This window comes from Nycticebus coucang, chromosome 5 (assembly GCF_027406575.1).
Source record: "Nycticebus coucang isolate mNycCou1 chromosome 5, mNycCou1.pri, whole genome shotgun sequence".
NCBI classification, from domain to species: domain Eukaryota; kingdom Metazoa; phylum Chordata; class Mammalia; order Primates; family Lorisidae; genus Nycticebus; species Nycticebus coucang.
In genome coordinates, this window is record NC_069784.1 from 86,836,572 (window position 1) to 86,847,905 (window position 11,334).

Below are 11,334 nucleotides of genomic sequence, written 5' to 3' on the forward strand. Positions count from 1 at the left end.
AAGTCTGCAGGATTCTGACAATGTCAGCTGGGCCCACTCACACATCTGCAGCAAGCTGCATGTCAACTAGGCAGCTCAGCTGATCTTGGCTGGCCTCATTGGCTTATCTGGGGACTGGCTGGCTAACAGCTGGGATAACTGGGAAAGCTGGCTTTGCTCCAGATGTCTTTCAGCCTCCAGCAGGCCAGCCCACGTAACTTTCTTACGGAAGTGCCAGGTGCAAGAACAGACTCACATTTGAACAAGCCCCCTTTTAAGCCCCTGATTATATAGTCCTTACTAATATCCCATTGGCCAAAGCAAGTCACATGGTTGAGCCCAGAGTTGCTGGAAGAGCCAGCAAAGTTACTGGCCAAAGTCAAGGATCCGATAACTCATTCAGCCTTACACATCAGTTTTCATCTATTTAAGTGGACGTTTTTTCCCTTTGCACCTTACTGTGGTCCTCCCACTAGTGTATATCAGACTCCCGAGGAACTCGTTGCATATGGAATGGACCAAATCCCAAGCTCAGAGATTCTGATTCAGTAGCTCTGAGGGAGGCCCAGATATCCACACTTCATTTCTTTTTTTTCTTGTTTAATTTTAAAGTGTCTTAACTGACGTTAAACATCTTCATTTTTAACAAGCAGTCTAGGAGATTCTGATGCACGTAATCTCTAGAAAACTTGACTGCTTCGCAAACCAGCTAGATTTTCAGCTAGCTCGGGGCATCTGCTTTCCTTCCCTTCTATGAAATGGTACACCATGTGGTGTTACAATGCAAACGCATCATGGGAGGCTGCGTGACTAATATTTTCCCCTCCGCATGAGCTCTAAGAACTGGTGAACCTGCATGAGCTGCCTGGAGACCAGGTTTTACACCCTTAGATAATTTATATTGTATTAAGCTTGGTGAGGAGATGGTTCTAAACAGAACCCAGAATGCAAGAAACCCAAGGTGAGATGGTATTTCTGGATGCAGATTCTGATGAAGGCTGGACTAGGGATTTGTAGTTGGGGGAGATGTAGAAGCCTTAGGACCCAAGTGTATCGCCACCAGTTCCTTCCTGCATTTGCTGTCCAAGTTCCTCTTCTATCATTGAAAACTGTCCCAGGTGGGGTTTCCCCTCCATTTTTTAGACCACCTTTTAAAAAATAAAGTTGTCAATAGGATTAGAATCTTCCCTTACACTTTAATTACCTTATTTAATCTTCACAAAAATAATTCTAAGAGTAGATGTTATCTAAATAAGGGACACACAGTTCAGAGAGGTTAAGTAACCATTTGCAAACTGGATATAAAAACACACAGCAGTGAGTCCAACTGTTCTCTTAACCTCTGCACTGAGTTCCAAAGATGGTGAGGGAGCCAGAGCACAAGAAAGCTTGCTCCAAGAGCCTGGTCACCATTGCAGGCCCCAACTCCCACAGAATCCTTTTTCTAAGGAAGGGGAGCAGGTGTGGGGCTGGGTAATTATCCTGTACTGTGGATTTGCTTTTCTCATTGAAGTCCTAGAGTTCACCTTTTGTCCCGGTCCACCCTGCCCTGCTCAGCCATGAATACTGATATCCAGCTACCCATAGAGGTAGGCCTCTCCTGCTGCCAAAGCTAGGGCAGGCCGCCAATGTCAGCCAGCACCCTCAGAGGGCAGAGGCTGGAATGCACTTGGATGGCCCACGGGCAGCCATGTGGCACTTGAGTGAGAACCTCCTACACCTTTGCTCCCTGACTTCTTGTCATATCTCTTCGCCATGTTCCTGTCTACAGCTGGATTCTGGGTCTTCATTGTCATTCCCAGCTAGAAATAGCCAGTTGTCTTCACCCCACTCCCAACCCCCTCCACGGTTATCTGTTTTGAACCCTACACAGAGCTGGACAGACAGACCAGGGACTGGGATGTACTCACCCACCTGTAAGTAGAAAAGTTGACCAGAGTGCAGGTGTTGGACGGTTCCATATACTGGGTCAGTATTTAGTGAATGTTTATCATTATTATGATTATTAACTATTATCATTATTGGTGTCAGTATCCAAACTCTTGTGTTTAGTATGTGATGGTTCCAAGTGACAACCAGGACCTGTGGGAATGTAGGGGGAGGGGATGTGTGGTCAAGTAACAGGAAAAAACACTACTTAACAGTGTTTGATGGTCATTAGGGTTACCTAAGGGTAACTGGCTAGGAGATTCTTTCCACCATGACAATTTGGGGGTGGCTTCTGTGGAACGAGGAACATGCCTGGCTTCCCCCCTCTTGGCTAATGTTGCCTTCCAAGGCTTTGGAGTCCAACATGACCTGCATCTTTCCTATTTGCTGTTCCAAGTGGTATTTCTTCACCAGAGCCAGAGTGTGAAGGCTGGACAGATTCTAATTTTATAGCCCAGCCCTTGATATCTGCACAGTTTTTCCCATCAGTGCGATAGCAGGCAAGGAAAGATACAGTGGGAATGACTCTAGCTGTGGTTCTGAGCCCAGACTGCAGCGGGGAAATAGAGCCTGGAAGTCGGACCATATGGATTAAATCTAGTATTGGATGAAACACTGACTCCTGGTAAAAATTAACAGGGCAAACAGTTAATTAATTAGTTAATTAATGTGTCACCAAAAAGTGTCCCCTAGCATGGATCCTGGGTAATGATGAACCTCTCCCTCCAGTCACCCAAGCCTAATAGTCATTCTGAGTTCCTTCCTCTTCTCTTCCTCTTTCCATCTCAGTAATTCCGAAGGCATGTTAGTTTACCAGACTGAGGTTTTCTCATCTTCACCACCCCAGGGGCCACGCCTGGTCATGTCACTCACATGTGTAAACCCCTCTTTTCATCTCCTCATGGCTCAGAATATTCAAAATTCTTAGCTCAGAGAAAAGATGTCCCTATACTCCCCACCCAAGGCTGGCCCTGCCAATCTCTCCAGCCTCCTTCCTCATGGTTTCCCACATGTACTCCGCGAGTCAGGATAGGCTTGTATATACGTGGTAACAAGTCCTAAAATCCGTGGCTTAACATACCAAAAACGTATTTTATGTTCATGCCAAGACCACGATGGGTCTAGGAACCTGTACTTTGTTGGGTGGCTCTGCCCTCTCAGTTCAGATGCTGTAAGTTTTTCTTGGCAGAGGAGGTGAGAGACTGGAAATACACAGAAGACTTCACTTCCTCAGCCTGGAAGTGACACACACCCTTTCCACTCATGTTTCACTGGCTGCAACTTGTCTACGGCCCCATTCCCAGTGGAGGTGGGAAGTGTGGTCTCTCGTGTACTTGGGAAGGGAGAACCAGATCTTGCTGAGCACCAGTCATGTTTGCTTTGTGCCCCTTGTGATCCAGGTACATCAAAAAACCATGAGCCCTCCTCAGCACACCCTCTGCCTGATGCCGCAGTGCCTTTGCACAGGCATTTCCACTTCTTGGAATGCTTCCTTCCTCCCTCCTTTCCTTATATCCCAGCCTTTCCTTCTCTTCCACTACATATCCTGGCAAACTTAATTTTGCAGAACCCAGACTTAGTCCTAAAGGCTATGAAGTCTTCCCTGGTAGCCCTCTGGCCCCAACAGCTTCGTTGGGGCCACACCACTCTTAGGACCAGGACAGGCTACTGAGCTTGCCTCCCAGGGTCAACATGGTTTGTTTGTGCCTGTTCTTGCCACTTCCTTATACCCCAAGATCCTGCCACAGACCCTGACACTGGCAGTTGCCCGATGTACCTGTATAGAATTAAATTGCATGGCTGAATGTGGCCCTTGCTGGGGATGGCTTGGGTCTTCCTTATGGGCCCCACTGCCAGGGCAGACTTTCGGAGTCCACAGAGGGTGGACACAATAGTTGATGTCAGAACTGGAATCCTCACCTCTCCCTAAACCCCTGTGTGTCAAATGGGCCTGTCATCTCCTCCAGCCAAGCAAGCACTGCTAGGAGCAGAGCATTTAATTCTCTGAGTTCCTGGACATCTTCTTCACAGTTACTCTTGGGGGCAGGCCCAGGGCTGACAGAAGGAGGAGGTTACTGTTAAGGGAGCAAGAGCCTGGGAGAAAGGAAGGGAAAGTGAGAAGTTGCCGATGCCGCCAAGGTGGTAAAGACATTTCTTCCCTTCCCGGTTAAGCATAATCATCCAGTATTAATGTCAACCTCTGCCCAACAAGACTGCCATTGGGCATTTATTTCCCCCCCAAAGGAAGGATGTCCTCCATTAATCCACATTTTCCTCAACTGTCTCCAAACTTCTTCCTCTAAAGTGTGGCTCCTCCAACTGGCTTCTTCTACCAGGGTTCAGGGGGCCTGACCTCGATTATTGACCAATGGTCTCAACCCCCCCAACTTCTTCTTTCCTGTCTTTGAAAATTAATTTTCCAGCTAATATTCCAGTCTTCTCTGGAGATCCAATTTGTGGGCAGGCCCATGCCATCTCAGTGTTCTTGCTGAGCTATAAATGTTAATAATTGGCATTTACTTCTTCCTATCATCTTTCCAATAATCCACGTTTCTAGAATATTTTTCCTTCACATTTCCATTCTCTATCGTCAAAATCAAAGCTCATTTTCTTGTCCTCATTCCATGTACTTAAAAGCTGGGAGTGAGTTGGTGCGGCATCTACGTCCCCCCGGCTAGCTGTGCCTTCTAGATCAGTATCCACAGTAGATTTAATTAGCACAGCATTTAGCTCTGCTTCTGGCTCATTAATAAAGACATCACGGCAGTGCAGGCTCCCATGACAGCCCTCCTGAGCCACATCCAGGTGTAAGAATGTGATGAGAAGGCTGTTTGATTATTTGTGTGATAATTGCCATAATGATGTGTTCATAACCATTTTCCCAAAGGTTCAACAGCCTTCTCAGAAGCAATTGTCAGACAGTTACTGGAGTTACTTTCAATGTGACATTTTTAAATCAATTAAGCATTTATAAGATCTTTTTAAAAAATTCCCTTCACCATTCCACTCTGTCTGCATCTGCTTGTTGATCCTAACATGGAAAGACTACAAAAGCAAAGCAGGAGGCACAGAGCTGGGGGACAATGAGCACGTGTTCCGCAGGGCCACCCCGGTGGCCTGCCACGGACGGGGACACACCTTAGAAGACATCTGTTGGGCATTTTGGATTACCTGCTAATGTTCTCACTGAAATCAACTGGAACTCGTGTTTGAGCAGGGCACAGAAATTTCATAAACCCATTCAGAGAAGACATCTATCTGCAGCACTTACTGTGAACGCTTCCGTTGTTAATTGCAGAGCTCCAAGGGTAGGGAGACAGTGCAAAGAAGCCTAGTACGTGAACTGTTACAATCAGGAATATATAATTGTTGATATCATATTACGCTGATATTGCTGATTACAATTGCTCTGTACACATTAGCTGTGCATCTGATGACAAGAGCATAAACTGTCCTCCCACGAAGATGCCCATATGATATCTGCAAAGAGGCTGAAAGTGGTACACACTGTATTTGGAGTGGGGCATGGCAGGAAAAATAACAATAACTTATCCTTGTACAACACAGGGCTCTTCATGGGAGCTCCAGCAGAGGCTTCTTCAACACCCCAAAGATTCAGATTCAGCTGAGCAGGGGGTGAGATCCAGGCATGTGCCTTTTGAAAAAGCTCTCCCTGGGTACCTCTTCCACACAAGGGCCCCTTTTGAGAAGTACCAGTGGTGGTTCATGGCATCTGAAGCCCTTTTCCATTCCAGATGCCTGCCCGAGGGAATGGCCTCCATGGTGTCAAACTCAGGCTCGTTTTCTTACCTTACTTGGCTTCTCAGTAGACCACCCTCATGATAGGGCTTCAAGGACACCACACTCTTCTTTTCCTCTGCCCACGGTGACTGCTGTTTCTAGGTTTCTTTTGCTGGATCCTATTCCTCAAAGATCATCTCTAAATTTTGGAGAGACCTAGTCCTCACCTCTCGCACCCCTGCTCTCTCTTTAGTGCCCTTAGTCTGTCCCAGGCTCCCAATAACTCCGGGCTTACAAACTCCTCTTTCCTATCTCCGGCTCCGACCTGCCTTCTGAAGGTTACATCCACACAACCACCAGCCTGGATGATATCTCTCCTTGGGTATCTAAAGGACAGTGCAAGCCCATCATGTCTAAAGTGGAATTCTTTTTTTTTTTTTTAAAGTAAAATTCTTAATCTTTCCAATCCTGTTCTTCCCCAAGGTTTTTTGCATCTCGCTCAATCAGCTGCTCAAGTCTAAGGTGTGACCTATGCTCTATTATTTTTTTCACCATATATCCAATCCATCATCAAGGCTCCTTGACACTGTTGACAACACACAGCACCAAAGTGTCCATTTCTCCCCACCTGCCCCCTATTGCCCCAGGCCAGCCCACCATCATCTTCTGCCAGGACTAACACAATAGCTTCCTACCTGGTTTTATTGGTTCAAATCCACATTCCCTATAGGGACACAGAAAGTTTTTAGAAACAAAAAAACAACTTTCACCATGCTGCCCCTTCTTAAACATTCCCATGACATTCCCAATTTGGTACCTGGGTTCACAGAGTGCTCCAGTAGCTGTCCCAGCCCCCCCCACCCCCTTCTCCTATGTTCCAGCCACGTCACCTTTAAGTTCCTTAAACAGCCCACACTTGTGGGGGTTTCTGACTACATGTTCCTTCTGCTGGTTGTTTCCTTCTTGTCATTCCAATTTCGACTTAGAGGCCACTTCTTCAGAGATACCTTCCCTAACCCCTCTAGCTAAAGCAGCTGCCAAATCCTCTATTTCACACCCCTTGTTTATTTGTCTGCTGTTTATTATTTACTTGTTTATTTATGGGTGTTAGAATGAGAGCAGGACCTTTGTCTCACCCTCTTTTGGAGTATCCCTAGCTCTAGACAACTATTGAATGAATCAATCAATTTATCTGAATCAACCTTGCTGTAAGGGAGGCTTAATCACTTCTTTTCACAGATGAGAAAAATGTCATCCAGTTGGACCAGATGACTCCTCAAGATCCCATAGCTATTATCAGAGGAGGGCAATTCTTCGAGTCTAAATCCAGCTCCCCTTCCACTTTAGCTGAGTCTGTCTCTACCTGAGAATTGCACCTTGAACAGAAGTCTTCACGTTCCTTTCCTTCCTTTAAAAAACAACATGCTGGCTGGGCATAGGGGTCATGCCTATAATCCTAGCACTCTGGGAGGCCAAGGTAGTAGGATCCCTTGAGTCAGGTATTCAAGGCCAGCCAAAGCAAAAGCAAGACCCCATCTTTACTAAAAATAGAAAAAATTAGCTGGGCATCCTGGTATAGACGGGCATCCAGCTAATTCAGAGGCTGAGACAGGAGGATGTCTGGACCCCAGGAGTTTGAGGTTGCAGTGAGGTAGGCTGACACCATGGTAGTCTGGCCTGGGGCAAAAGAGTATGTGTGTGTGTGGGGGGGGGGGGAGAGAGAGAAGAAAGAGAGAAGAAAGAAAAAGAAAGAAAGAAAAAAAGAAAGAAAGAAAGAAAGATCCTGCACTCCCATGAACATGTAAATGCTGTGCAGACTGTGGGTCTCAGTGCAGAGAGCAGCATACTTGTCTGAGTCCTAAGACTCCCCCTAAGAAATTTTGGTTGAGCAAATGTGAGGTGATCTGCAGGAAGGAAACAGAACGGAGGACAACAATTAAACTGGGGGCTGTGTGTGCAGAGTAAACAAGTGTGTCCACATACCACCCATCCTCATCTCCTTTGTGCTGTACTGAGTCACTTCCTCCAGGACGCATTCCTTGAACTGAAACTCTGAGACTGCCATCCCTAGTCATGTTTCCCTAGGAAACAAGCTGAGAGAAAAGTTTGAATGCACCACCGAAGGGAGTCTGCAGGCAACCCTCTGATCAGAAACCGATTGCCCATTAGTTTTCAAATTAGAAAGAAGTCTCCAGGTTTTGTCTTTGGCAGGTGACCACCAGGCATTCTTTCCGCAATTGAACCTGTGGAAGTGCACGCCTTAACAATGGCAGCACTAACCCAGACTGGTGTGTGTCAGAAATGTGTAGGAAATTGTTCCTATAGCAACAAAGGGATGGCAGCTCAAGTCTGTTGCTCCCACTGGATCACAGAATACGGTGGATGAGTTCTTTCTTTTCATACTGAAGCTCTCCTTGCAAAGGAAAATGATTGTGTTCTTAAGAATACCATAACCTCCACTTAGCTTCCGGATCTATCATTTCAGAAAATCTAGCCAGAGTCCTCAAGGCTGCATTTCTAAACTCTCCCAAGGACACCTAAGGAATAGAAGGGACTCAAACTTGCTCGCTTCCTGCTTTTCTCTTAAGCCTGTACTCTTCTTCTGGGCTTTCTGGTCGGTTCTGTTTTGTTTGTCAGCTATTTGCAAACATTAGCACCTGGGCTGTCACCCCTCCATTTCCATTTCCCTTTCTTTCCATGCCTGGACCCTGGAATCTTGCCTAGGTGTGAAGATTAATAGTGAGCCCCTGCTGCTCTGGGGGCTCCACCCCAGTGAAAAGAACAGTCTAAGGAATAGGGGACCCAGCTGGGGGTCTTAGCATCTGTGTGATGACAGAAAACATAAATCTCTTAATCTCTCTGAGTTTTAGCTTCTTCATTTCTAACATAGGATTTCCATGTTACAGGATAATTATAAGGATTTAATGCAAAAAAGTAGAAGAAGCACCTAGCACGTCAGCTGGCCAGTGTGGGTCTCCATCCATGCTGGCACACTTCCTCACCACCTGTCTCCTAAGGACACCCTCCTTCAGGACTCTTCCTCAGAAAGAGGCAAAGATCTTAGGGTAGAGAGCTGAGGGATGGACCCCACAGGATGCTGCTCTTTGGGGCAGGGTTGTGGGGCACGTGTTGGGTGGAATCCAGCCAAAAAAGACCCAGGAATGTGTTCTAGGATATTTAATGGAAATCTTTCAGACTGAAGAGAGACAGAGATGGCCTTGTGCAAACTTAGCAGGTCCTCCCATCGGAGCTGCCATACACCACCTCATCGTGAATAATGAAACTGCTGCCTTGGGGGTGGGATGGGTAATTTATTTTACTTCTTAATTTTACAACCTGTTCACCTTTGACCACAGACCTGAGTAAGTTTTTTAGAAAACAAACAAACAGGGCAGCGCCTGTGGCTCAGTCGGTAAGGCGCCGGCCCCATATACCGAGGGTGGTGGGTTCAAACCCGGCCCCGGCTGAACTGCAACCAAAAAATAGCCAGGCGTTGTGGCGGGCACCTGTAGTCCCGGCTACTCGGGAGGCTGAGGCAGGAGAATCGCTTAAGCCCAGGAGTTGGAGGTTGCTGTGAGCTGTGTGAGGCCACGGTACTCTACCGAGGGCTATAAAGTGAGACTCTGTCTCTACAAAAAAAAAAAAAAAAAGAAAACAAACAACCCCAAAACAACTGCAAATATTCTTGATTTCTGATTTTATATTAAGCAGGACAGACTAAACATTTGCTATATAAAAATCATGCACATGTCCCCAGACCTAGTTCTTTCCCTAGTATAGTTTTATAAATGCCGGTGAGAAACCAGGTCTGATTTGTTACATGATCATTTTGTGTGATTGTATAATGGCTGTCAATGGCTGTGATTCTAGGTTATCTTTGGTCAACCTTAAGAAAAATGACAGTTCAGCTAATGGAATGACTTTTTAAATAATCAGTGGTAATTTGCAGACTTTTGTCTAAAGGCATATAACTAAAGTAGGGAAATTTTGTGATCCCAAGTTGTCATGAAATGAATTGTAAAATAAAATAACTCAAGCAACAACATGTTGCCTCCTAAACCAGCAGCAAGACAATCATGGTCCATGGATTACTCTCTCTGTACTCAGAGACCTCTGGCTCCCTGCAGAAAATGGCTGAAATGTTAATAGTAGGAGAAAGATGAGGAAAACTTCCAGATAACTCATGCCTGAAATAATAAGCCTCTGGAAGACACATGTGTTAGAAATGGGAACACTAAAACTATTGGAAGGCGGCGATTGGTTCTCAGTGGGGTCTTCTTGGAGGAAGGACCCTGGCATCCTTCCTGCAGGACCTCTGACCCTGGTCTGGCCAATCCTCCAGGGAAAATGTGCAAGGAGATAGTTGATCGCAGTAGGGAAGGAGAGAGAGGAGAAGAAGGCCAAGATGGCAGGTTGCCCAGCAATGCCCCAGGCTCCTGTGGATACTGGAGATGGTAACAGCAAAAATAGGGCAGCCAGGGAGGTCCTGGATCTGTTTCCACAGTGACTTGTGACATTGAGCTGAGCCAGTTCTGTCTGGCGACACAGGCCCACCTTTAATAGGCAGTGATGGGCCACCATGGTGACTCAAGCCTATATTCCTAGCACTCTGGGAGGCCAAGGCAAGAGGATCACTTTAGCTCAGGATTTTGAGACCAACCTGACCAAGAGCAAGACCTTGTCTCTACTTAAAATAGAAAAACTATCTGGGCGTGGTGGTAGGAGCTTGTAGTACCAGCTACTTGGGAGGCTAAGGCAGGAGGATTGCTTGAGACCAGGAAAGTGAGGTTGTTATGAGCTATGATGGCACCAGGTCACTCTACCTAGAGCAACAAAGTGAGACTCTGTTTAAAAAAAAATAAAATAAAATAGTATGCAGTGGTGGAGCAGTGATGACTCCCCAGGTGCCATGCTGGGAGGAGGCTGTTCTGCACCTTTGCCACCTTAGGGTCCGGGACAGCCACAGCCTGTCCCTAGCCATGGGCTCCTGTGGGCACAGACTTCTCAGCCTGGTTGTCACAGCCAGGCCGACGGATGGCTGTCGGATGAAGAGTTGGTGGTAGACACAGCTATGAAGCAGAAAGGCCTGGGGATCTATAGCATTTCAGGAGTACTTCATCACCGAGGCACCCCCCTGAAGTCTGAGTTTATAGCTACCGCAACATCACAAACACCAGGGATGCTGTGCCCCTTTGAGAGTACAGAGGCAATTTAAGGAGACACACTGTCCCTACCCTAGTTGGTTTGGCTCACAGAAAATAAATATTCAGCTATATTTATCCCTGCTCATCATTACTATTGTTACTGCTCACACAGATTTTGCCAATCCTTGTCCAAGAAATTTTATGTCTAAAAATGATAAAACAAAGTCATGTCCAGCTTCCAGCCCTGCCTGTCCCCTGCCCTTCACACTGTTGCCAAACTCCTACACATGTGCACATGTGAAAAAACTGAATGAATTAGGTCAGCTGGTGGATTCTGAAACCAGCCTGGATTCAACCCCTAGCTACATGACTTACTAGCTGTACGATCACCGAGTTATTACACTGTTCCATGCTTCCTTTTGGAATTTGTAAAATAGACTACCTCCCTCAGTTTTTGAAGATGATTAAATTAGAAGATGTATAGCTTACTACATGTTTGGGGAACATGCTATTGTGGGTCCGGTGTTATCATTATCAGCAT

The 11,334-nt window shown here is 46.3% G+C and overlaps 1 non-coding gene across 1 annotated transcript; it reads left to right on the forward strand.

Moving 5' to 3' along the window:
• The first annotated feature begins 9,322 nt into the window (after positions 1-9,322).
• On the forward strand, positions 9,323-9,452 carry LOC128587010 (small nucleolar RNA SNORA72). The gene has a single exon (XR_008380446.1). It is a non-coding gene; the product is annotated as a small nucleolar RNA SNORA72 (small nucleolar RNA).
• The last annotated feature ends 1,882 nt before the right edge of the window (positions 9,453-11,334 follow it).